Here is a 23646-nt window from a genome sequence, read left to right as displayed (position 1 = left end):
TAACGCCATAAGAGCGCCTCAGCGTACGTTCTCTGGCAAACTGTGGTTCGCGCATTCATGTGTTTTAATCAGAGCCTTGATTAAAGAATTCACTAAATCTAAAATTAAACCCTTATTTTGTCAGAGCGGCCAGAATTACATTTTATTGTGTAATAAACACATATTCCCTGTTGGTTTTAAGATGTCATTAATTTAAAACAAACCCCATAAGATGATTTGAAAATGTCTTTAATCGTTTAAAAAAAGTTTCTTAACGGTGTATATGAACACTCATCCGCGTATGTTCTCTATTGTAAACGCTGGTACACAATCTAATGGCATGATCAGAATATTGTGCACGAAAAGATTAAGATTTTATTTATATTAAAATAAATACCCTTTAGTCTAAAGACTATAGTATTGTTGGGACCCCGGTGATTTTGACACCGTTCATCGCTATACACATACTGAATATTTCATTAAATAATTTGTTACAACCAAATGCTTTATTTTTGTCAATGTGCTATTACATTTTTTACCACTACAGTTTTAAAAAGACCCTAGTTTACAACCCGCCACCTGCTGTGAACAGCCATCATCTCCCACACACTGTTATAAGACCAGCATCAGAAACGGAAAAATATCTGCTCAGAAAATATAGCTTATAGTTAAATAGATAATAGTACATTTAAGTTTAACCAGTTACAACTAAAATATTTTATTCTTGCGTGACTTTAAAGAAGTCTATTGACAAAACAAACGTATATATCAAGTTGTATTTATAAGATAGACGCAGTCATTTGTCCTAAAATCTAAAATAATAATTTATTTTTGTCAGAGCATACACTATAAGACTCTTTGTATAATATACACATATTAACACATGTTTTAAGAAGCCTTTAATTAAAAATAAAACCCCAAAATGGGGTGAATACGTCTTAAAAACATTTAAAAGTTTATTAACGTCATATATAAGTTTCTCTGTCACCATCTGTGCACGTATACACATGTCTTAGTCAGAGACTTGGTTAAAGACTCCCCTAAATCTAAAATAAAATCCTATTTTGTCATAGTGGACAGAATTACATTTATTAAGGTTATTTTAAAACGGCATATATGAACACTCACCCCCGGCGCTTTGTCAGGCAGCGTCGGATCTTTAATACTTGTGAATCTATAGAGCAGGTCATGAAAAAGATTCACGGAACTCATGAATCGTTTAAAATTTTATTTAGTTTAGACTTTCGTCTAAAGATTATAGTATTGCCGGCTCCGAAGGTTATGGCTCAGATCATTGCTTAAACTATACACGTATACGGAATATTTCATTAAATAACTTGTGATGTTACAAACAAATGTTTTAATCGTAGCATTGTTCATGATTTGTCTAAATCTAAAATAAACATTTTACTTTTTTGACACCGTAATGGGGGATTGTTTTACCAACATTGAGTTTTAGAAATCTTTAATCGCTTTACAACACGCACCCCTGTGAAAGAATGCAGGTCTTGTGCGAAAGGAGGGAGGAAGGGTGATATCTGACATCAAATGCCTAAACACAAGCTGTCACACGAGCCGTCATTAAACATAACATCATACGCTTGACATAAAACACACACAGTCAATTGATCTAAAATCTAATATAAAAATTTATTTATGTCAGAGCAGACAATATAAGACTCATTGTATAATATACACATTTTCACACATGTTTTAAGAAGCCTTTAATTAAAAATAAACCCTAAAATGCGGTGAAAACGTCTTAAACAAGCTCTGTGGACAAATCAAACTAGGTATCCAGTATCCGAAATGTTTTAAATCCAATTTGCCACAAAATGTTTAAAATGTCCCCAGACAAATCCAAAAAGTCTCTGATTTTAATCTTTTTTAAAGATACGTCCAAAGCGTTGTGGTCTGTATCCTAACCTGTAAACAGATAAAAACAAGTTATTAGGACAAATATCTAAATAAAACAATTTTCTTATGCAAGATAAACGTACCGTGGAGATCCGCTATATATTTTGCAATAGTACACACAACGTTCGCTTTGCCTCTGATATCCAAACCTTTAAAACAGATAACACATGTTATTAGAAAATATTAAACCAAACCAGTTTGTTTAAATCTATTGTAACAGGATTAAATAAAAACACACCGGACAACACGAGCCAGTCGGCGTCTCTTTTGTTCCAAGATTTCCGTGTTACGCTGCGGGAGGTTCTAGTCTCGGTCTGACTTTTTTGTTCAGGCCACTCTTCTCCGCGATTTACCAGGAATAGTTAATACCAGTTTAGACAATTTCGCTGCAATACCAGAGATCGAATTTTTAGTTTTTAAATAAATCATACAAAATACTGGAACGAACACAGCGAAACACATACATACCAATAGACTTGAGTATAACAGCTCTGCTCCATCCAAACTGATTCCGGGAGATCTCTTGTCGCTCCCCAATAAAGGTTCGGTCATAAACTTTCAAAGATTACATCACACGACCCCCACACAAACACACACTGACATAATATCAGCATCAGAAAACTTTGTGTCTGAACAGAAAATAGACTAGTTCGAAAGAAAATATCGGCTTTAAGTTTAACCAGTTACAACTAAAATATTTTATTCTTGCGTGACTTTAAAGAAGTCTCTTTACAAAACAAACGTATTATCAAGTTGTATTTATAAGACACACGCTGTCAATTCCCCTAAACCTAAAAAATACTTTATTTTTGTCAGAGCAGACAATATAAGACTCTTTGTATAATATACACATATTCACACATGTTTTAAGAAGCCTTTAATTAAAAATAAAACCCCAAAATGGGGTGAATACGTCTTAAAAACATTTAAAAGATTATTAACGTCATATATAAGTTTCTCTGTCACCATCTGTGCACGTATACACATGTCTTAATCAGAGACTTGGTTAAAGATTCCACTAAATCTAAAATAAAATCCTATTTTGCCATAGTGGACAGAATTACATTTATTAACATTATTTTAAAATGGCAGCTATGAACACTCACCCGGCGCTTTGTCAGGCACCGCCGGATCTTTAATACGCGTGAAACTATAGTGCAGGTTATGAAAAGATTCACGGAATTCCTGAACCGTTTAAAAATTTATTTAGTTTAGACTATCGTCTAAAGAATGTAGTATTGACGGCTCCGAAGGTAATGGCTCAGGTCATTGCTTAAACTATACCCCTATACAGAATATTTAATTAAATAACTTGTGATGTTACAATCAAAAGTTTTAATCAGAGACATGGTTAAAGATTCCCCTAAATCTAAAATAAATTCCTATTTTGCCATAGTGGACAGAATTACATTTATTAACTTTATTTTAAATGACAGATATGAACAATCACCCGACGCTTTGTCAGACACCGCCGGATCTTTAATACGCGTGAAACTGTAGACCAGGTCATGAAAAGATTCCCGGACTTCGTGAACCGTTTAAAATTTTATTTAGTTCAGACTTTGTGTCTGATCAGAAACTATAGCTCGATAGAAAACATCGGCTTTAAGCGTAGCCTGGTACATCTAATATATATATATATATATATGATTAGTGATTGCCTTTAAATAAACCCAGATAGCACACGTACGTCGCGGAGATGTCTGCGCGATGTCTTCTTTTTCGTCTGGAAGACGTATTATATAGGGCGTTTGCTCATCTGGAAGGCGTCGCCGAGACGTCCGACCCAGCTGTTTGCAAGACACCCAGCAGATCTTTACAAGATGTATGTTATTAAGAACGATGGCGAGCCGCCGTTTCCCAGATCTTTACAAGATGTTAGAACGGCAAGCCGCTCTTTCACAGATCTTTAGAAGAGCTTTAAAAGATGCCGAGCCGCTCTTTTCCAGATGTTTAGAAGAGCTTTAAAAGATGCCGAGCCGCTCTTTCCCAGATCCTTAGAAGAGCAGAAAGACGGTAAGCCGCTCTTTCCCAGATGTTTGTAAGATTAAAAGATCCCTCATTAACAAATTGAATTGCCCTAAACTACAGCAAATTTATTTCTACACACATCTACACATGCATGCTGTGTCGTCGATATTAAGTAATTAAAACACCATTTTCAATTGATCTTAAAACAGGCAGTTGTTGATTTTATAAAGCACATTTATTCAAATTAAACAATGAAAACTTTCATTCATTTATCTTTAAAGATGCATTTTACATGACAGTATGCGAAAACAACAACATATAAACATAACATATTTAAAATAATCAAAACCTTTCCGCGTCTGCTTTATTAATCTCCATTCTAAAATAAAACATTACAAAAAATTACCAGGAAATAATCGTGAAAGGCTGTTCTTTCTTCATAGCGTTAATTAGGATCTAGAAGATAAAATTACCCGAAAGTGTTGTCATTGTTAAATAAATTACGGATGTGCGTCTTTGCGTCAAGGTCATGATTCTACATAACAACATCCGCTTGACCTCGCAATGCCAAGAAGAAGAAAGGCGTGGAACATTTGCTTAAGGTATGTAGTAATAATGCATTTAAATAATAAACTGTTTGCTGTCGGATCATTTAAATAATACCTCGAGATTGGGTTGATAACAGTTATTCATGCTTTAATATTGATATTTCGCCCACCTGTCTGATGTTAATTTATTTTGATCGTTCATGTAACTGAGTCTTTCTAGAAAGACAATCAGTATTATGGTTGATATTTGTATTGCACTTGTTAAAATTTGTTTTTGCCCCCATTTTTCATTTCATGAGCTGAAGTTAAATATTTTCTATGTCCCCAAAAGGCCTGTTTCTCTCAAATGTTATTCACAAATCTGTCTAAATCTTTGTTAGGGTTGCGTTTATAATTGTGGTTAGTGTGTGTGTAAGGCTCTGCCTGTGAAAACACATCTAAAGTCTTTTTTGTGATGTACTGTTTTCTACATAAAATCATCCTAAACAATGAAAAGAAAATTTTGTAAAAATATCTTATCTTTAATATTGGCTGAGTAAGATTCTTTGTATAAACCCTCAGTCTGTTAATTTTGTCTCCAGCCTGTTAAGATCTTCAGCAGATGTTTGAGAAAAAAGTCATCATCCTCTTCGTCACACTTCATCCGTATTTGGGGTAACAAGCACCTGCTTCCCACAAGAGACTGGACCGCTGAAGTCAGGTGGTTAGTCTTTATTTGCATTCATCCTAGTACCATCAAGACTGCCTTTTTGCAGCTGTAATAGCAAAGATAAATGAATTAGGGGTGTAGCTTTTAAAATGCTTTTACTATTAAATGCATTATTTTGATTTATTTAAACTTAAGAATCAAATAGGTGTGTAGTTTAGGTAAAATTCTTATAACTGCATTTGTCTGTTTTACAACAGATGTAACCAAGTATAAATTTACTGTTTTTTTTTATGTTGGATGGATCATCAGACCTGCACCTTCCTTGAACATGTCGGTAAGGTAACACTTCATGCGAGTTAATGATGATGCTTTTTTATAAGAACTTTTTATAAATAAATATTATTATTGGTTTTTTTTAGGTATCTTACTCTGTATTTGTTCACGGTGGTCATCCCAGGGTCTCAGGACTCAAATTGAGTGCTCTATGGATTAAACAGAAAATGCAGTATAAACAAGTGTTATCTTGAACATGTTGGTAAGGTAACACTTCATGCGAGTTAATGATGATTTTTCATGAGAACTTTTTATAAATAAATATTTTTATTGTTTTTTTTAGGTAACTTACTCTGTATTTGTTCACGGTGGTCATCCCAGGGTCTCAGGACTCAAAACGATTGCTCTATGGATTGAACATAAAATGTAGTATAAACAAGTGTTAAGTTATGTCTTTAAATGCCACTAATAATGTGTTTCTGTTTTCTTTCTCATTATGCTAACAAACGCTCTTTTACCCCTCATGTTAGGTAGATCAACACTCCAACCATCTGCATTAGGGACTGAATAAAGGATGCCCTCTGTAGCTGGGAATGTTAGATCAGGTAATTTGCATTTGATATATTTTTAAAGACACACACACTAATGCTGCTTGTACACCGCCAGCGACTAGCAACACAATCTCGTTCATTCCAATGAAAGCTTTGCCCCATTCAGCAACATGAGCAACTGTGACCATTGACAACAGGAAGTGGGCATGTCCAGCTATGCCACAACTTTGAGGAAAGTTCAACTTGATGAAGGACTTTTGGTAGCAACTACCAATGAGAGTGAAGCAGTGAAGTTCATGTCATCCGTCTTTTGTCATTTACTGAGAGGATTGTTACTCATTTGTTTATAGTTTTTACTAGGACAACCAGAATTGGGAACGCCTTCTAATAAATGCAGCATAAGGCCTTAACTGTCTGTGGCAAATATTTTTAGCACCCAAAATAAATAGGGGTAATAAAAGAAAACACCACAGTTTTTCAATATTTTACTATGTTCTTACCTCAACTTAGATCAATTAATACATCCTTATCTTTCATCAATGCATGCACTTAATATTTGTACAGCACGTCGTGAATGTGTAAGCATTTAGCCTAGCCCCATTCATTCCTCGGCGCGCAGTAACATCATCACTCCTGACTACTCCCCCTCTTTTGAGTTTGAGCGAGAGGTGGAGTAATCTGGAGTGATGATGTTACTGCACGCCGAGCTCGAAGTGCTGCAAACTTAGTGCTCTTTTGCCATACAATATAGTTCTCATTTTTATCCGCTTAAAAAATCACCACGTTTTATTTTGTGCCACCATACTTACTCATGTAACTACTCATGTAACAGTCTTTAAATAGGGAAAACATGAAAGGGTTGGGTGGCTTCTAAATTCATCCCTGTTTGGATCCTAAGGAATGAATGGGGCTAGGCTAAATGCTAACACATTCACAATGCACTGTACAAAGATTAAGTGCACGCATTGAAAAAAGATAGGGATGTATTAATTCGTCTAAGGTAAAAACATAGTAACATTTTGGAAAGCGGTGGTGTTTTCCATTTAAAGGGATTGTTCACCCAAAAATGAAAATAAATGTAATTAATGACACACCCTCATGTTGTTCCAAACTTGTAAGACCTCCGTTCATCTTCGGAACACAGTTTAAGATATTTTAGATTTAGTCCGAGAGCTTTCTGACCCTCCAAAAATTGTATGTGCTGTATACTGTCTCATTTCCAGAAAGTTAATTAAAACATCATCAAAGTAGTCCATGTGACATCAGTGGGTCAGTTAGAATTAGTTGAAGCATCATAAATACATTTTGGTCCAAAAATAAAGATTTATTCAGCATTGTCTTCTCTTCCGGGCCTGTTGCGAATGCGCGTGCACAGTGGTGCTGCTGACGTACGACGCTGCTGACGTGTTATCCTCAGACATGTTTGCGAAGATTGTTTTGTTTACAGCGTCTCCCTCAGACTGTAAACGAAAAAAAAAAGCTTGGGTGCACCAGATAACAAGCCAACAGCATCGTACGGAAGCAGTGTCATGCACACGGTTCACAACAGACCCGGAAGAGAAGACAATTCCGAATAAAGTCGTAATTTTTGGACCTAAATGTATTTTTGCTGCTTCAACAAATTCTAACTGACCCACTGATGTCACAAGAACTACTTTGATGATGTTTTTATTACCTTTCTGGACATGAACAGTATACCGTACATACATTTTTAATGGAGGGTCAGCAAGCTCTCGGACTACATCTAAAATATCTAAATGGTTACTAAAATTGAGGTCAGATTTTTGAAAACGTGGTCATCCAAAGTTCTCGGTACAGAAAATCTGTTTTGTATGGATCAGAGTTAGACATGGTCATGTAATATATAACAATGTAATAGCAAGTGTTATGTTGTTTTTGAAAATGCTCTGAAAATGAAAAAAGCTTTGTTTATCCACTATGCTATCAAATGCTCTTTTACCTTGCATGTTAGGCGGATCAACATTCCATCCATCTGCATTAGGATCTACCTTAGAGACACTCACTGGAGCTGGAAATGGGAAGCAGGTAAGTTGCACAACAGGTTTCTTGTAGCATTCTTAGACTAGCAATTTTTATGTGATAACTTTAACATGATAGAAATTGTTAAACTACATCTGTGGTCTCTATTGTCTATATTGTCTGAGAGAAATTCTTACTCAAGAATCTGCATATTGCTGTAGATATGCAGAGTACTTATCTCGAAACAGTCGTAAAATATTAATGTTTTTGTTTTGTAGGTCACTTACTTTGCATTCGTCCTTGGTGGTCACCCCAGGGTCTCTAGAGTGAAAATTACTCAATCTATGGATTAAACAGAAAATTTAGTTGTATGAAGTGGTATGTTGTCTTTAAATGCCATTAAAAATGTGTTTCTGTTTTCTGTCTCATATTAAGAAATACTCTTTAACCTGCCCACTGGAGCTGGGAATGGTTAGCTGCATGTTTTACATTTACAAATAAACAAACAGAGTTAGATAAGTCCATACATACCATTCTCATCTCCGTGTGTGCTGTAACTCTGTCTGACGCAGCCCCTGCTAGCTAAGCTTAGAACAAAAGACTGGTAGTGAATTTTATACAAATCACAACACATAAATTGGAAAATGTCCACGTTACTTTGTCACTTATTGGAAGCAGTATGCTAGCTGGAGCCATTCACTTCCAGTCTTTGTGCTAAGCTAAGCTAGCTGGGGCTGCATCAGACAGAGTAAGAGCACACACAGGGATGAGAAAGGTATGTATGGACTTATCTAACTCTGGGAGATACGGTGAATAAGCTAAATTCCCAAAATGTGGGCGTGTTCCTTTAAGGATTTAGGGGTATTTTGAAGTTAAATGAAGCCGTTTTACTTTTTAAACTGTCTCTTTTATAAGGACTTACTGAATTTCTTTTTGCAGCAATTTGGGACATTCTTCCAGTTGTCAGCAACTTTGTGAAAAAGGCTGGAAACTTAAATGCAGGTACTGTTTCATTCTTTTGTTTTTTTTACAGCTATGAAAAATAATGTGTTATTAATTGTACTGTCTATTAATTAATTATTTTATACAGTGTAACTGATTCTGCTTACCTGACTCATGCAGAATTCTGGCCTGGTGTTTGGTCCGTGCTGTCTTTGACTCTTGCATCTCCATCATCCTGACCCTCTTTAGCAGCCTGCCATGTATTTATTTGGAGGCCACCATGAGCACCCATCTGCATAATATGACTTTGTTACTCAGATGTCCATGCTCCTACAAATTCTACATTTTTTGTAAAGCTGCAACAAGTTGAAACCCTATAATTATTAACGTTTGATTTTGAAATATGTAATTCAAATACATGAATAAGTAACAAAAGCAGAAATATATTAAGACATTACCTTTTTGTTGCTTGTTTACTGATCTATCAATCCTTTTGCATTTTCATAATTGATCATCATAACTTGGTATACAGTGGATGTGTGGCTGCAGATAACTTTCTGAAGTCAATTTAAAAAGACAAAAGTTAATAAATGCTGAATTGGTCAAATATACATTGTTGTATTTTCACCATTTTGATGTTTAGGCATTTCATAACTTGAGGGTTAATTCACGTATACTGATGTTTCAAATCAAAGATTAATTTATTAATGACAGCTAATCATTTTATAAAGATTTTTATTACAATATTTATTTATATAATATCAATTTAATACATTTAATTCGTTACACCTACATTACTGAGCGCAAGGGAGTGCAGCCAACAAATACATTCAGGTGTGTTCGACTTAAAACCGAGATGCGCAGACAGCACGTGGTATGACATCAAAGTACCGCGAGAGTTTGGGAAAGCCCCGGAAAAGGTTTGAACTCGCGGTATTTGATGTCACGATCGGTTTGCGTGTAGATCAGCATGAAGTCGAACACATCTGAAAGATGTGTGGGCTGCCTGCACTCAACGTTGCGATAATTCAGTAGAGTCTAACCTCAATCGGTTTTTGCAGCTTCTGGGTGTCGTGTCGAACGATCGCAGAACGATATTTTGTTCTTTTCCAACTCGATTTTTAACTCCCTAAACTAGTAGGATGTTCCAACGGGTGAAGCAACAGTGCTGACGGCAGAGTTTCAATGTCAATGTAAGTAAACCATTTTAACAGAAAATATGTTGTTATGCAGGCATGTAAGTTAGTCGATCTACAGAATGATCGTCGTATATAAATGTTCTATACGCGATTAAAAGCTTATTAACGTTTATCAATGCACTGCTATTCAGGCCGCTGCAAAGTCCCGAAGCCACGTTGTAACGTTAACTCCACATGTTACGCACTGGTGGGGATAAACCAGCCATTTTAATAGAGTTATTAAATGTCTCAAACCTTTCCCGCCCTTTAACGTTACGTTAAAATGGCCCTTATACGGATAACGTTACTGTCAGTCAGACCTTAAACCACTCAAAACCGTTAACGTTGTTCTATTGGAGTGGTTTGATAATTGTATTTATTAATTGTTTCAGTTATATTAGTTATATCTGTTCTTTAATTCGTATTTCTAACAATTAAAACCCAGGAATGACAAGCTATACTTACCAACATTTTGACGATCAAACTGACAGAAAAACTAACTTAAAGCCGACTATTAAACCAAAAACATACTATTACAAAGTGAAGAGTAACGTAATGTGTACAAAATGTATTATTTACAGGTTATTAATAATGTTATTTGCGACAAAAAAGTTGAGGGCACTCGAGCAAATAGCGGTCTTCTGGTAAATATTGTGGTCACGTGATGGCCTCGCGACATATAAGTCGTTTCCGGTCGTTTCTCAAACGCACAACTGCGTCCTTTTAAAATTATTTTTAATATTTTTTTTAAATAATAAGAAATACAAGGGGGTACATTATACATATATAAAATAAAAATAAATAAGGCTCCGTCCTTTTCTTTTTTTTTTAAATAAGGCTCCGTCCTAGAAGGCTGCATGTCTTGGCTGCCACGTCATCAAGCATCGTCGAAGGACATCTCAATCTGCTTGTTTTCTATTTTGTTGTTTTAATTTAATTACAAAATGTTTAACTGTCCATGTTGTAAAGACAGTTGATACATGACTTTTATTCACTGTACTACATTATTGATTTTTTTTGGTGATGCATTGCTAATTTTCAACTTCTCTCTTTAAAGTTTTCATGCCATGATCACTGGGGCGGAAACCATGACGTTGCCTTGGACTTCAAACTAAACCATCTCATTCTGGCTTTTTTCTAACATCGAAATCTCAGAAGGACAGGACTAAGATGGACGCAGCCTCCACATGCAACCTTGCATTTGAGGAACACCCATAGAACGGTCAACTTACCCCATACTCTAACCTGAATGCAGGGATCATAAAACTTTATCTTTTACCCTAATTGTTAGATGGGTGTTGATACCAAACTTTTTTGTCTCGTCTACCCAGGAGAAAGTCATGGGTTCTGCTGCTGAGGTTGTCATAAAGCATGCTTTTTCCATTTGTTGCATTGGGCAATATTATCAAGAGATTCTGAAAGAAATAAGATAATTTTCAAAGCATTAACATGAATATGAAAGCATTAATTCATTAATGACCATCTTTTATTATTGTTTATTTACAGTGTCTTTTATTCTGCTTACCTGACTCATGCAGAATTCTGGCTTGATGTTTGGTCCACCTGTTAGCTGGCTCTGGTGCTTGGTAGTCTTCTCAAACCTCTGAATCAAGGCCACCATGAGAGGCCTTCTGAAGACCATCATTACGCTTCAGATCCAGTTGTCTTTACTATGAGGTAAATCTTTTTTAACTGCAGCATTGAGCGTTATGTGCGCTGTTTATGCGCACTGAGCGCCTTGCATTTTTGCCCTCTACTGCAACATGCCTTTTTGAAGGAGCGCTAAGAGCGGAAAAGCACCTGACGTCATTTGTGTCTTTCCATTGTCCAATTGAATATGGGGAGAGGCGGGCCTTCCGTTGTAGGGACCGATGTTTACAGTTATTTGAAACAACCGTACTTCAGTCACTTACTGTCTCCTGTGTTTTTATGCACCTCTCACCTTCGATCAAAGTCAGTGCAAGCGTCCTCTTTTTAAAGTTTTTGCTTATATGACAGTTAATAGCAAAAGAGCGCTCACGCTTCAATATTTGATTGACAGGACAGCTGCCTCGGTGGTTGCCTAGCAATATAAAAAGCTGCGCTGCACTGCTTTTTATAAAGTGACCAAATCAAGGTGCACCTTGTGTTTCCACGTCTTTAGAACGCATTTGGTGTGATTGGCCCCCAACAAGGGTTTTTTCTGCTGCTTTTTATTTTTTCAGCTTTTGCCTTGATATTGTATTTTACATTGGTAAATGCCTATGGACATTGGCTACTAGCGTTCTGCATGTGTAAATGCACATCGATGCGAACAACGACGCAAACGTGTAAATGAAAAGTGGCGGATAGCCTACTGTGCAGAGGCATTGGGGTAGGTCTGACTAAATCAGCCTTAATGACAACTGCATCAGTCTTCAATGATGGTTTAACAGATAAACACTCACTTTGTCTATCCAGACCTCAAGGTTAGAGTTCGAACAGATTCAGATAGTTGGTTTTGTTCATTTTCTAAGTTTTTTGTTGATATTTTAGTCCTAATTGATTGACAGATTTGTTACAGCATTATCTGTCAAAATGACAGGCAATAAGAAAGTTTAATTCAACCTCTGGTTGTAAAGCAGATTTTGAACCAGTCTTCTTCAATTGTGTCACTAGCTTACCAGAATCCCTGTGCACCAGCTATGGAAAGTGCAGACCAAACTTCTACCTCCACCTGTGAGTCTCTTCCCACATTTAGTAAAGTAATGAATGCGGTCTTACAAATGAAAGGTTTTTTTAGGGTACATTATTTTAATTACCAAATGATTTCTCGGATGAATTGGATTAAAAGACAAAACAAGCACATTTATTTCAAACACATCAACGCAACGTCATTGCCATAAACCAATGCAGCTATTTCGGATAAAAGATAATGCACATCAGGTCACACAAATCAAACACGAAGAGTTGTCATACACAGTGTGTACAGTCAGTCATTCAAATTGGATATACACAAAAATCAGATTTAAACTGACAGTGTAAACATAGTCTATGAGATCAATGAGGGGTCAATTAGATCTAGTTCAATCAACACCCTCACCATGCTCTACCAGCTTTAGGTGCTTAGACCTGTTTTTCTAATCAAACAATACAAGGACAGATGTTCCGGCGTTATTGCCTTCATGGCATGAAAGATTAAAATCTGCATTTAAACCCAAAGGGGATATGATCTTTAAATAAAATTGCCTGTCATTTTATTGATTACAACCATAATACTGAACAACTTTAAAGGTCCCGTTTTTCCTGTGTTTTTGAAGCTTTGATTGTGTTTACAGTGCACAATATAACATGTGTTCATGTTTCACATGCGGTATTTTTCACACAATCTACTTATCTATATAGTGCTTTCACTGTCCTAAAAATGGCTGATGTCTTCTTTGTCCTATGAAGTCCCTCCTTCAGAAATGCGTAATGAGTTCTGATTGTGTAGTTTGTTTAGTATGTTGTGATTTGACAGCAGCTTAGCTTAGCCAGGGCGGAGTTTAGTCAAACACACTTGCTTTGACGTCATTCAACCGGGAAGTAAAGGGCTGTAGTCCAAACCGCCCGTTCGCTGTATTGAAAGGGGAATTCTGTTAAAGATAATACATCGCCTGGCTGGCAGTGAACTTTAAGCTTTAACATTTACAGGTATTATTTATGCGATTACAGCAACATTACACACTAACTAAAGTTTGAAATATGGGATCAGGAAAAACGTGACCTTTAATGTTTAAGTATTGAGGAAGGAATTAATTCTTACTGTGGTGGAGATATTGAAAACTCTTACAAAGAGAGTCATTTTGGGTGTTTTATTTAAAGACCATGTCCCCTTTTAGCCTGACTACGTCAGACTTCGTGCTTCCGCTCAAGCAAAGTAGCAGAGAATGGTATTACTAGGCTGGTCCCCTTTGGGTTTAAATGAAGATTTTGATCTTTCATGTTTTTAATATTTTGGTTTTTCTTTGGGTGCAATTTTTATAAATGAAATACTTTGTCTGATGTGATGATGTTCCCATTGTGTTCTGTTGTTACAGATGGGACTGAACTGGAGTCTGTGAACTAATGCTGTTTTCGAGACAACTTGGATGTTGGATATTATTGACATCAAACCTGTAAGAAGTCTGGAACAGACTTCAACTTGGGACAGATCCATCAACACCGACCTCAACGAGATGCATCATTTGACATTGCAGACAAGTTGGTGGCTAGCCTTTCACAGCCTTACATGAACCGCAAACAAACTTTAAACTATTTTTACAGCACATAATATTTATGAACATGAATGTTAAATTATCCAGTAACCGTTTTCTGCCATAATTGGCACAAGAGCACAAACAACTTCTGGCGTCTCATTATGTGGTAAACACGCAAATGTGATATGTGATTGACTGGAATGCATTGAGGTCGGAGGTAGGATATTTAATTACATAACATCAGAAATCCGAGTTGTTTGTAACACTGCACAATATTTCACATAATTGTCACCACCTGATTATCCTCCCATGTTTTTAACACAACCATTGATTGGTCACACGGATGAAGGCAGCAAGCAGAGACATTTGTCCTTTGTATCTCTCAAAAAAAAAAGAAATAAATCTATATTTAATGTTAAAAACACTTACAGTAGACTGTGTTAGATAACTGTGCTCTTGGAAGTCAGCTTAAGTCAACAAATGGTAATGTTTATGAAAAGTTCATTTTTGTCACAGTTGCAAACTAACCACCACACAGAATATGAAAAATAGCCAGAACTGTGGTAATAAGCTAGCCCTAAAATGTTATGAGAATCTTGATGTATTGGACACAGGTGTGTAGTATCTGTTATATATTGACGGTTGACAGGTTTGTTTGCATGTAATTGCATTATTATTAATTTGGGGTTGATAGTCCAATGTTGATTTGAGAGATTTTTTTTTTCTTGTTAGATCCTTTCTCTTTTTAATGCAGAACTTAAGGATGAAGCACCCTGATCTACTAAGATGCACAGATTCAACTCTGGCCCAGCATCATCCCCACACCTCATCTGCCATCAGTTTAATTTAATGTCTGTCAATTGCAAATGCTATTTATTTCAGTTATATTACAACTTAATGTTAACTTTAATTGAGACTAGTATTGTGTAAAGCTGGGGTTTCCAAACTTTTAATTTCAAAACCTATTAGACAAGTGTAATCTATTCTAGACCCACTAAAATATTTTTTTTATGGGGTAAAACACATTTGTTCTCTTTCAGTGGAGTCATTTTATTTTCATAATATTCCATAATGTAAAGCAGTGGTTCTTAACGTTATTCCTCGAGGCCCATTGCTCTGCACATTTTGTATGTCTTTTTTATCTGACAGACTCGGTTCAGTTCATTGAGATCTCTTCTAATGAGTTGATGATTTGAATCAGGTGTGTTAAATAAGGGAGACATACAAAATGTGCAGGGCTGTGGGCCTCGAGGAATAATGTTAAGAACCACTGATGTAAAGTAAATATAAGTTTATTTGCAATACCAAATATTTTATGGTATATTCTTTCAAAACCATTGTCATTGCAAACTGTTGTTGCATCATTAAGGTGTGCAACACACCTTAACCTACTGTATGACAGACAAGTGGGTCCTCCTGACCCACAGTTTAAAATCCCCTGGTGTACTGAATGTTGTATTGTAATTAAAGTCGCATCTATGTCTTGTGTAACAGTCTCCATTATTTAAATTGTGATTATATTCACAGTGTCACATGGCACTTTCAGCACTTACTACATCACAGTGTTTTTAATGCTTTAATTTTTAGGGTTATTATAAATTCATTCATTTTTAAAGAATTCCTTCTTTATGTAGAACATGCAAAGTCTAAAATGTAAAGTGTCATGATCAGCTCTGGGTCTTGTGCAGTGATTAAATGAACAGGTGGTAAATGTCATAGCTTTGCAGTATATTGGGTAGGCTCTGAATGTAATGAACATTCAGCACATTTCATAAATTTAATTTGGTAAACAAACTTGTCAGAACAATTCATGCTGTGATGCTGGATAATACCTGGTCAAATTAATACATGTATAATGTGTTTCGACATTGTATAAGGTTTCTTCATCTATACAGACATCTGTTAGTGAACGGTGCAGAGACTGCTGTCCATTATTGGTTACAGTATATTTGTTAAAATGTTGCCAGTAAGATTATTTCCTTGTACAAGATACTTTCTTTGAGTACCTTTATGTGTTTTATTCTGCACTTAAAGCATAAACGCAATTTAAATGCAGGAGTCCCCTCGTCCTTACTGCCAAATATGCAAGTGAAACTGGACTAAACGCATACAGTATACATACGGGTATGATTTCATGTTTCTATATTACACGTAATACGAGGTAGGGTATATAAAAATAATATTTTATGAATGCTAAATAAATGCCAAACTCTAAAAAAACTGGCAAATTATATGCAGCTGAGGTTTTTTTTAATCTTTTGTTTGTGTTCAATACAATTAAACAAGAAATAAGTGTAAACAATGAGTTGAGCACTGAGGTCAGCTGATTCGTCTGCGTTTGCTCGGATTCAAGATCTCCAGAAGATGCATGCAGCTCGTAAAAATTTCGAATGTTTCAAGACATTGCCAAGACGTCTTGCAGAGATATTGCAGACGTCTTACTTTTCAATGTTCGCAGCCGATCTACAGAAGATGAAGCGATATTTAGCAGACGTCTCCGCGACGTACGTGTGCTATCTGGGAACTTATGCTGTTGCAAAACTTTAGATTCAACAACACACCCGCGGTGTGACAGTCAGTATTGAGAAGCGCACGGGGCGAGCACAGGAGGGAGGATGGTTGAGATCTGACATCAAATGTCAATAAACAGCAAATGTCGAAACACGAGCCGTCATTAAACATAACAGCATACGCGTGACATAAAACACACTCAGGAAAAACAATCACTCTAAATGACCGGCAATAAAACCATTAAATACTTTCTGTCTAAAGTTGACAACTTGTACAGATTTTGATTGATGGGCCCGCCCCCCTGTCAAAGGGTCATAAAACACGACCTGTCAACGGGGTGGGGGAGGGGGTCATAAAAGTTTGACGAATGGTGTCCCCATACAACTACTGGCCTGACATCACAGACAACCATGTTTAGCACTTTCAACAGTGTTTTATGTAATTTCAAAGGGTTTCCTGTAAAATGATACCAAACTTTTGTATGTGCACCTCTGCTTGTGGGTATGAGAAGCTTTTGAATTGGGTAGGACAAATCCAGGCGGAAATCCCCAAAATAGCCTCAGAGTGTAAGTTTGTAATAACTTGTGCCCAGTTTATTTACATCTTATATTTTAACCTTGATAAAAAGTAAATGACTCAAGTAGCAATTTTTCACAATTTATAAAAATATATGCTCTTAGTTTCTGTACACTTACAACAGTACTTTCAGTTTTAGTAATAAAAAAATATCCAGATCTCTTTGTCACATGCGGTTGCCATGGTGAATCGTTATATCCAGTCGATTTATTTAACTCAGATCAGCTGTTCTGTAACCAAAAACTCTGAGTTTCCCATTTCAGAGTAAGTCAACTCAGAGTTCAAGTTTTAACTCAAGAGTTGGTTGAACTTCCTTACTGAAACAGACCCCTGATCATGTTGTGTTTGTACATTTGTTTTAAGAGTGCAAAAACAGACAATTGGCCAGCTCAAATTTGCAAGCAGTGACAGCAGCTGTTGAGGAAAAAACATCAAGCTGAAAAACAGGAAATACAGTTGCAAGATAAAACAGTACGTTAAAGTGTGAAGTTCAGTTCAACTTGCACAGGGACTTGGTGATCACCAGGCTGAGTCAGTATTGTATTAATTTCTGTCTAATAAAATTCTTCAATAAAACAAATCAATTTACATATCTCTCTACTGTACCTGTTGGAGAAAATGATTTTATTACCATTTATGGATATGTTTCTTTATAACCAATACTTCCTTATAGCAACATAAAAAGAATATGTGCTAAGTTTTAACACCCCCCCCCACCTTTCTTAGTTTGGGGTGGTGGAAAGTTTTGCTTATCTATTTAGAACACATTTTTTTCTATAGTCTAGTTTTAAGATGCTTTTAGATGTGTGCCCTGCTGAAAAAACCAGCATCAAACCAGCATGGGAATTATGCTGGTCTATGCTGGTTTAGCTGGTGGTCACAGCATACCAGCACCAAAACACAACATATGCTGGTATGACCACATGGGATGCTGGTGCTAATGCTGGTTTAGCTGGTGCTAATGGTGGTGCTGGTTTGGTGCTGGTTTAGCTGGTGTTCTCTTGCAAACCAGCACCAAAACACAACATATGCTGGTCTTGCTGGTATGCTGGTTTTTTCAGCAGGGTGTGTATGTACATGTTACATTCATGACGTGTGATGTCTTGCACTTATCTTTTTTGTCAACCCATCTTATAAATAAGGGCTAATCGGGGAGAGACAGCTTGAGCATTTCTTTAAGAGGAATCTATCTGGTTCTTTCCCTCGCGAGTTTTAAACCTTTATTCTTGGTCTGATGTGTCTTAATTGTTGTTAAGGTAAATTGAATAAACCTAACAGTACCCATTATTCCATCTGGAAAATCCACGACAGGTGAGTTCAGACTTTTTTCACTAAACTTTGCTTCATATTACCAAGTTGTTATTAAGTTGTAGCTTATCTTTTTGTGGATATATGCTTTTTTATATGAAAAGATCATTCTAATTATTTGATAAGCATACATTAATCAACTTAATTTTTCATCTTTTTTTCGTGCATTAAGTTTGTCTAGACGCGTCTGTATGCCAGCTGACACAATGGGAAGTGTGCGATTTTCTGCATTGCTCTTTGTACTTTTCTACAGTGTAAGCCTGCTATATACGACATATATCATAATTACATCACGACTTTTCAACTGATCATACTTTGTGGGGTTTAGAGGTTAATTTTTTTTTACTTCCACTGAGATTTGATCCTACTTTCAGATGGTGGCATTGGTAGCTGATGAAGTGATTAAATTAGACATATTTTCTGAAGTTGTGGATTACAAAAGATGCCGGGATGAGATGCTTCAAAGAGTCATAAAACCGGGAGGTCTGCTGCAAAGAGAGCTCGACAACAATAAAGATTTTAAGTTGATGTGGAAACCTAATGCAACATGTGGGATGAAGATTCCAGGTGGAACACAAGAGCACATGGCTGCATTGAAGAGCTATGCAGATGCTAATAAAAAATTATATAAATCTTTTAACACACAACTTTATAACAAGGGCACCAACATCACAATGTACAGAGATCAGTTTTTCTTCAAATCTCTTCACTTCTTACTGACAGATGGCATGCAACTTTTAAGAAAAGAAAACCAGCCATGTCATAATGTGTATTTTGGCACAGAGAAAAAGTACAATATAGCAGTAGGAGATTTAATCAGATTTGGGAGTTTTTTGCCAGCACAACTGTCGTTTAATTATGCATTTGAAGATGCCATAGACTTCGATGGGACCATTTTTAACATCACTTCTTGTACTGTGGTAGACCTTGATGAAATTGGGTGTAGATCAGAGGAAATCGGTCTGCTAATATCCCCCAATGAAGCTTTCAAGGTTGAGGACATCAGGAAAGTTGGCCCTAAATATGAAGAAATTACAGTGGTCATCTTAAAGCCATCTGCTTTTCAAAGCTCTTTTCACTGTAGCTATCTGTTCAGGTAAGTAGAGGATAACAGTAAAGACTTGTTTATCATATAAAACTCATTATGGGTGTATTGTTATAAGCTGACTTGAAGTTGCTCTTTTCTTTGTCTGAAGCTCGTCCACATCTGATGAATCCTCTTCTAATTTGCTGAGGTCCAGTTTAATGATCGTGATGACTCCCTTTTTGATGGTGTGCATGCTGTATACACACTGACTCTGTAATATATAAATAATTCTGTATTGTCTTCAAGATGCCTAAGTTTTCCCTTGTGTTTTAAAATAAACAAGATTTTTTTAAACCATGTGGGTGTCTGGAACTGATTTTCTAAATTGAGTAATAATATTTTTACATTCAGGCCTGTCACTATTCAATTATTCATATACGGTATTCACATGAGGATGATGAACTTTACAGACAAAGGTCATGTATATCATTAAAAGGGATTTTGCTATTTAATTGTAAACTTTTTAAAGAATGGTCAAAATAATCACCAGATTACTCGATTACCAATATATACCATCATGGCAATATACAGTAGGCTTATCAGACAGCATATTTATAGTTTAATACCCTGCAAAAATGACTTTCTTACTTGTTATTTTAGTCTTGTTGTTAGTACAAATATCTAAAAATTCTTAAATCAAGATGCATTTTCTTGGTGAGCAAAATGATCTTAGAAAATAAGTCTAGTTTTTAGACAAAAAATATAAACTTGAATAAAAGTGAATTTGTGCTTAAAACAAGCAAAAATATCTGCCAATGGGATGATAATTTTTTTTTAATGAAGTGTTTAAGAAAAATGTGAACTTATTTTAAGATTTATTTCTTACCACATTAATGCGCTGTCCTTAACACATCTCTGTGTTTTTTTTGGAACAACACATCTGTGTTGTTTTAACACATCTTGTGTTGTCCATTTTATTTATTTGAAATAAAAAACTTTCTTATGTAGTAGTCGAGCTGTCTAAAAAGATGTTGCACCAGGTCATTTCTTAAACTCCCTATTTTAGGCAATTTCTTATCAGCCCATGAAATGAAATAAAACTAAAAACTGCTTAACAAAGTTGACATCAAAGTAATGCCCACTTACCCTGATTCACAGCATCTATTTGGTGCCCGCTGGCGTATTATAACCTACACTGTAAAAAATGATTTGTCGACACAACAAATCAATATGACTACAGTAAGTCAAGTCATATTGTTGCTTGGACTCAGTTAAGTTTGGGACAAAGGAGTGTTAAGTTACTAAAGGAGAATCAAATGACTGAGCATACAGAAATGGGAGTTGAGTGAACTGTAAAACATGTTGGCCTGACTAATACTGGATATCAAGCATGGACTTCACACCAAAAATATCTTTGTTATGAGTTATGTGTTATGTTCACTTAATTTACATCCATTTGTTAAATAAACATGATCTGTTTTATAGAGCTAACTAACTGTAGCAATTACTAAAGATTCTTTTGTGGCTATTTGAAAAGTGAAACATATTACCTGAACTTATCTTTTAAACATTTCAAAACTACAGTATAAATATGATTTTGCTCATTAATGCTGTTGCTCAGTCAGGTTGGGATGCATGAAGTGTGATGTTAAATGTACTCTAGGTGTCAAAATAAAAAGCAGTAAATTATGTAAAATTACTATTTCAATTAGTCCACTGGATAATATACCGATTTTCCTAGTCTTCACAACAAATAATTAAGTGAAATCTGCTGGATTTTTAGATGTACCTGTTTTTATTTTATTGTAGTGAGGCTGAGGCTTTGAACCGGTTCACGGAACGAAAACCAGAAACTTTCAAAAAATATATGTTCCGGAACAGAATCGTTTATTTAAAATAATGGTAACCGGTTACCGTTTTTTTGTTCTTTGATTTCTGCACTGTCAGAAAAAAAGGTACAAAACCTTTTTTTGTCGCTGTGGCTGTACCCCAAGGTACCGTTTTGTACCTTTACAGGTATATAAACATAATACAATGTTGTACCTTTTCAGGTACATAACTGTTCCCTAAAGATCTATTTTGTACCTTTAAAGGTATAGTTAACTGTTTTGTACCCCTAAAATTTTACTGGTACAAAATTGTTCCTTAAGGTACACAATTGGTCCTTAGGGTATAATATTGTAACCATAAGGTACAACATTTCAATCTGTTGTATACCCATAAAGGTAAAAAAGGTACCTTTTAGGGTACCACCCCAGCGACAGAAAAAGAAACAACTTTGTATCTTTTTTTCTGACCTTGTGTGCAATACTCGATGAAGTTCACTTCCGGTCGTCGTTGACTCATCGGAGAAATGAGAAGCTTGCCACCAGCAAGTAGTCTACTCAAGCCCAAGTCTCTAATGCTCAATCATAAGAGGTAAATATTGTAGGCTACCAAGTATCTCAAGATGTTTGTTTTTTTTAATACTAATTAGTGGCGTAACGGATCGCAGTTGATCCGTGATCCGTACAGATCATGACCCACGGTTCGGCTCGCATGCGATTCGCGGATTAATTCGCAAATTTAAATAGGGTGAAAGTTGATAATTTGCCTGTGTTTCAAAGGCTTGCAAATGTTAACACTTAAGTGATTTTAAACAATCTAACCGCAAAAAGGCACTAAAGTGAGCAAATTTCTGTACGCACATGCGGTTGAATGTGTCCGGCCCTTCAAAGATCAGAACTCTTGATGTATAAACTTGAGAGAGAGTTGCGCTACTGTGTCTCATACTGCAGTCCATTAAAATACACTTGGTGAATAAAGCACTGAAAAACAAAGTAATTTTCACTTTATGTGCAGTGATGTGAATGCTGCATTTTCTTCCCGAAGCGTCAATTTTAGGGTTGAACCAAAAACCAGAAACGATAAAATACTGTTTCTGTTCAGAACGAATCAATTGGGAAAATATTCTGGTTCAAAGCCCTGAGTGAGGCTATGAACTCTTTGAGAAGCACCTTCTGTTTATTTATTCAATTGTCATTGTTCAAGTTTAATTTTAGCTTGCGCCACCGACTGGCGAGATTTGACGCAGGGAGGAGTAATTAACATAGATTTGTATAATAAAGGCTGGCAGCCATCTTACCTCAGACAGCTCGCTCACTTGTAGGATTGTGTTTTATAGGTGCATGTACTTTTAAATGACCATAACTTGCTCAATTTTCTGCTGATATTCTTAAAATTTAGCATCTATGACTAACAATTTCGTTTTGAACATTACATATAACCTTACATAATGAAATAAAATGAAATCAAACGCAACATTTATAAGCCTTGATTACCTTATCCGTCAACGTGATGGCCATCAGCTGTTGAGTTACAGACTACAAATCCCACACTTCCGGGGTGCTTCAGAGCGTCATTAATCTATGTCATTGTTATTATTTTGATTGTTTTGGCCCCATCTAGTGGCAAATTCTATGTTTTCCACCTCTAATATGCATAAAAATGTTATGGTGTCGTGTAATAAAATAAAAATGAAAATACCAAACTCTATTGGTATCTTAATAATTGTAGGCTTGTTTCCCGTTATTTTTGGGCATACAGTATAAGCAGAAAATAAAATATTCAATATAAAATGTTTCAGGTTGCAACTTTTAATTAAAAGGTTTGTTTTTTAAAAACTCACCATCTAATACACTTCATTCACAATAAAAAAGAAACACGACACACACGTCACTACAACAAGCAGCAGGTGTCCGGCTTGACGGCTCCATCTGCAGCTTCTCCCTCCACTGCAAGCGGCAACCTTGCCAATCGGTCTGCACAGAGCATGTCTCATCCATCGGAAGTGGCATATCTAAGGGCAAATCCACCCTGCCGCCGGTAACAAAGTGCAAAAAAGCTCAACGGCACCCCCTACTGACTCTGCTACACTAACATAATGCTAGCATGATTTTACATGAAGCTATCTTTTAGGATGTTGTAACAGGAAGTTACCATGATGTAGCATAAGGCTAATATGATGCTTACATGATTTAGCATACGGTTGACATGACGTT

The 23646-nt window shown here is 36.0% G+C and overlaps 7 long non-coding RNA genes across 9 annotated transcripts; 4 read left to right on the top strand and 3 right to left on the bottom strand.

Moving 5' to 3' along the window:
- Positions 1–1610: 1610 nt before the first annotated feature.
- On the bottom strand, positions 1611–3536 carry LOC135771534 (uncharacterized). The gene is made up of 3 exons (XR_010542952.2): positions 2135–3536; positions 1980–2045; positions 1611–1905 (listed from the first exon to the last, which is right to left on the bottom strand). It is a non-coding gene; the product is annotated as an uncharacterized lncRNA (long non-coding RNA).
- A 357-nt stretch (positions 3537–3893) lies between these two features.
- LOC135771539 (uncharacterized) lies at positions 3894–5515 on the top strand. The gene is made up of 4 exons (XR_010542960.2): positions 3894–4469; positions 4997–5115; positions 5374–5398; positions 5484–5515. It is a non-coding gene; the product is annotated as an uncharacterized lncRNA (long non-coding RNA).
- Positions 5041–5819, bottom strand: LOC135771540 (uncharacterized). The gene is made up of 3 exons (XR_010542961.1): positions 5690–5819; positions 5493–5546; positions 5041–5170 (listed from the first exon to the last, which is right to left on the bottom strand). It is a non-coding gene; the product is annotated as an uncharacterized lncRNA (long non-coding RNA).
- A 1731-nt stretch (positions 5820–7550) lies between these two features.
- Positions 7551–10576, bottom strand: LOC135771536 (uncharacterized). Its single transcript, XR_012337230.1, has 4 exons — positions 10454–10576; positions 8978–9367; positions 8156–8210; positions 7551–7917 (listed from the first exon to the last, which is right to left on the bottom strand). It is a non-coding gene; the product is annotated as an uncharacterized lncRNA (long non-coding RNA).
- On the top strand, positions 8145–9124 carry LOC141282521 (uncharacterized). The gene is made up of 3 exons (XR_012337231.1): positions 8145–8246; positions 8808–8870; positions 8991–9124. It is a non-coding gene; the product is annotated as an uncharacterized lncRNA (long non-coding RNA).
- A 451-nt stretch (positions 10577–11027) lies between the features above and the next one.
- Positions 11028–15369, top strand: LOC135771532 (uncharacterized). Of its 3 annotated transcripts, XR_010542950.2 has the most exons (4): positions 11028–11210; positions 11320–11665; positions 14026–14188; positions 14917–15366. It is a non-coding gene; the product is annotated as an uncharacterized lncRNA (long non-coding RNA). The 3 variants fall into 3 exon arrangements; XR_010542949.2 differs by having other exon boundaries at positions 11028–11665; positions 14026–14667; positions 14917–15369; XR_010542947.2 differs by having other exon boundaries at positions 11028–11665.
- Positions 15370–18015: 2646 nt separating this feature from the next.
- LOC135771537 (uncharacterized) lies at positions 18016–19091 on the top strand. The gene is made up of 3 exons (XR_010542958.1): positions 18016–18582; positions 18752–18833; positions 18954–19091. It is a non-coding gene; the product is annotated as an uncharacterized lncRNA (long non-coding RNA).
- Positions 19092–23646: the final 4555 nt, after the last annotated feature.

This window comes from Paramisgurnus dabryanus, chromosome 8 (assembly GCF_030506205.2).
Source record: "Paramisgurnus dabryanus chromosome 8, PD_genome_1.1, whole genome shotgun sequence".
Lineage (NCBI taxonomy): Eukaryota > Metazoa > Chordata > Actinopteri > Cypriniformes > Cobitidae > Paramisgurnus > Paramisgurnus dabryanus.
The sequence above is the reverse complement of the archived record's forward strand: the minus strand, read 5'-3'. Positions and strand labels throughout refer to the sequence as shown.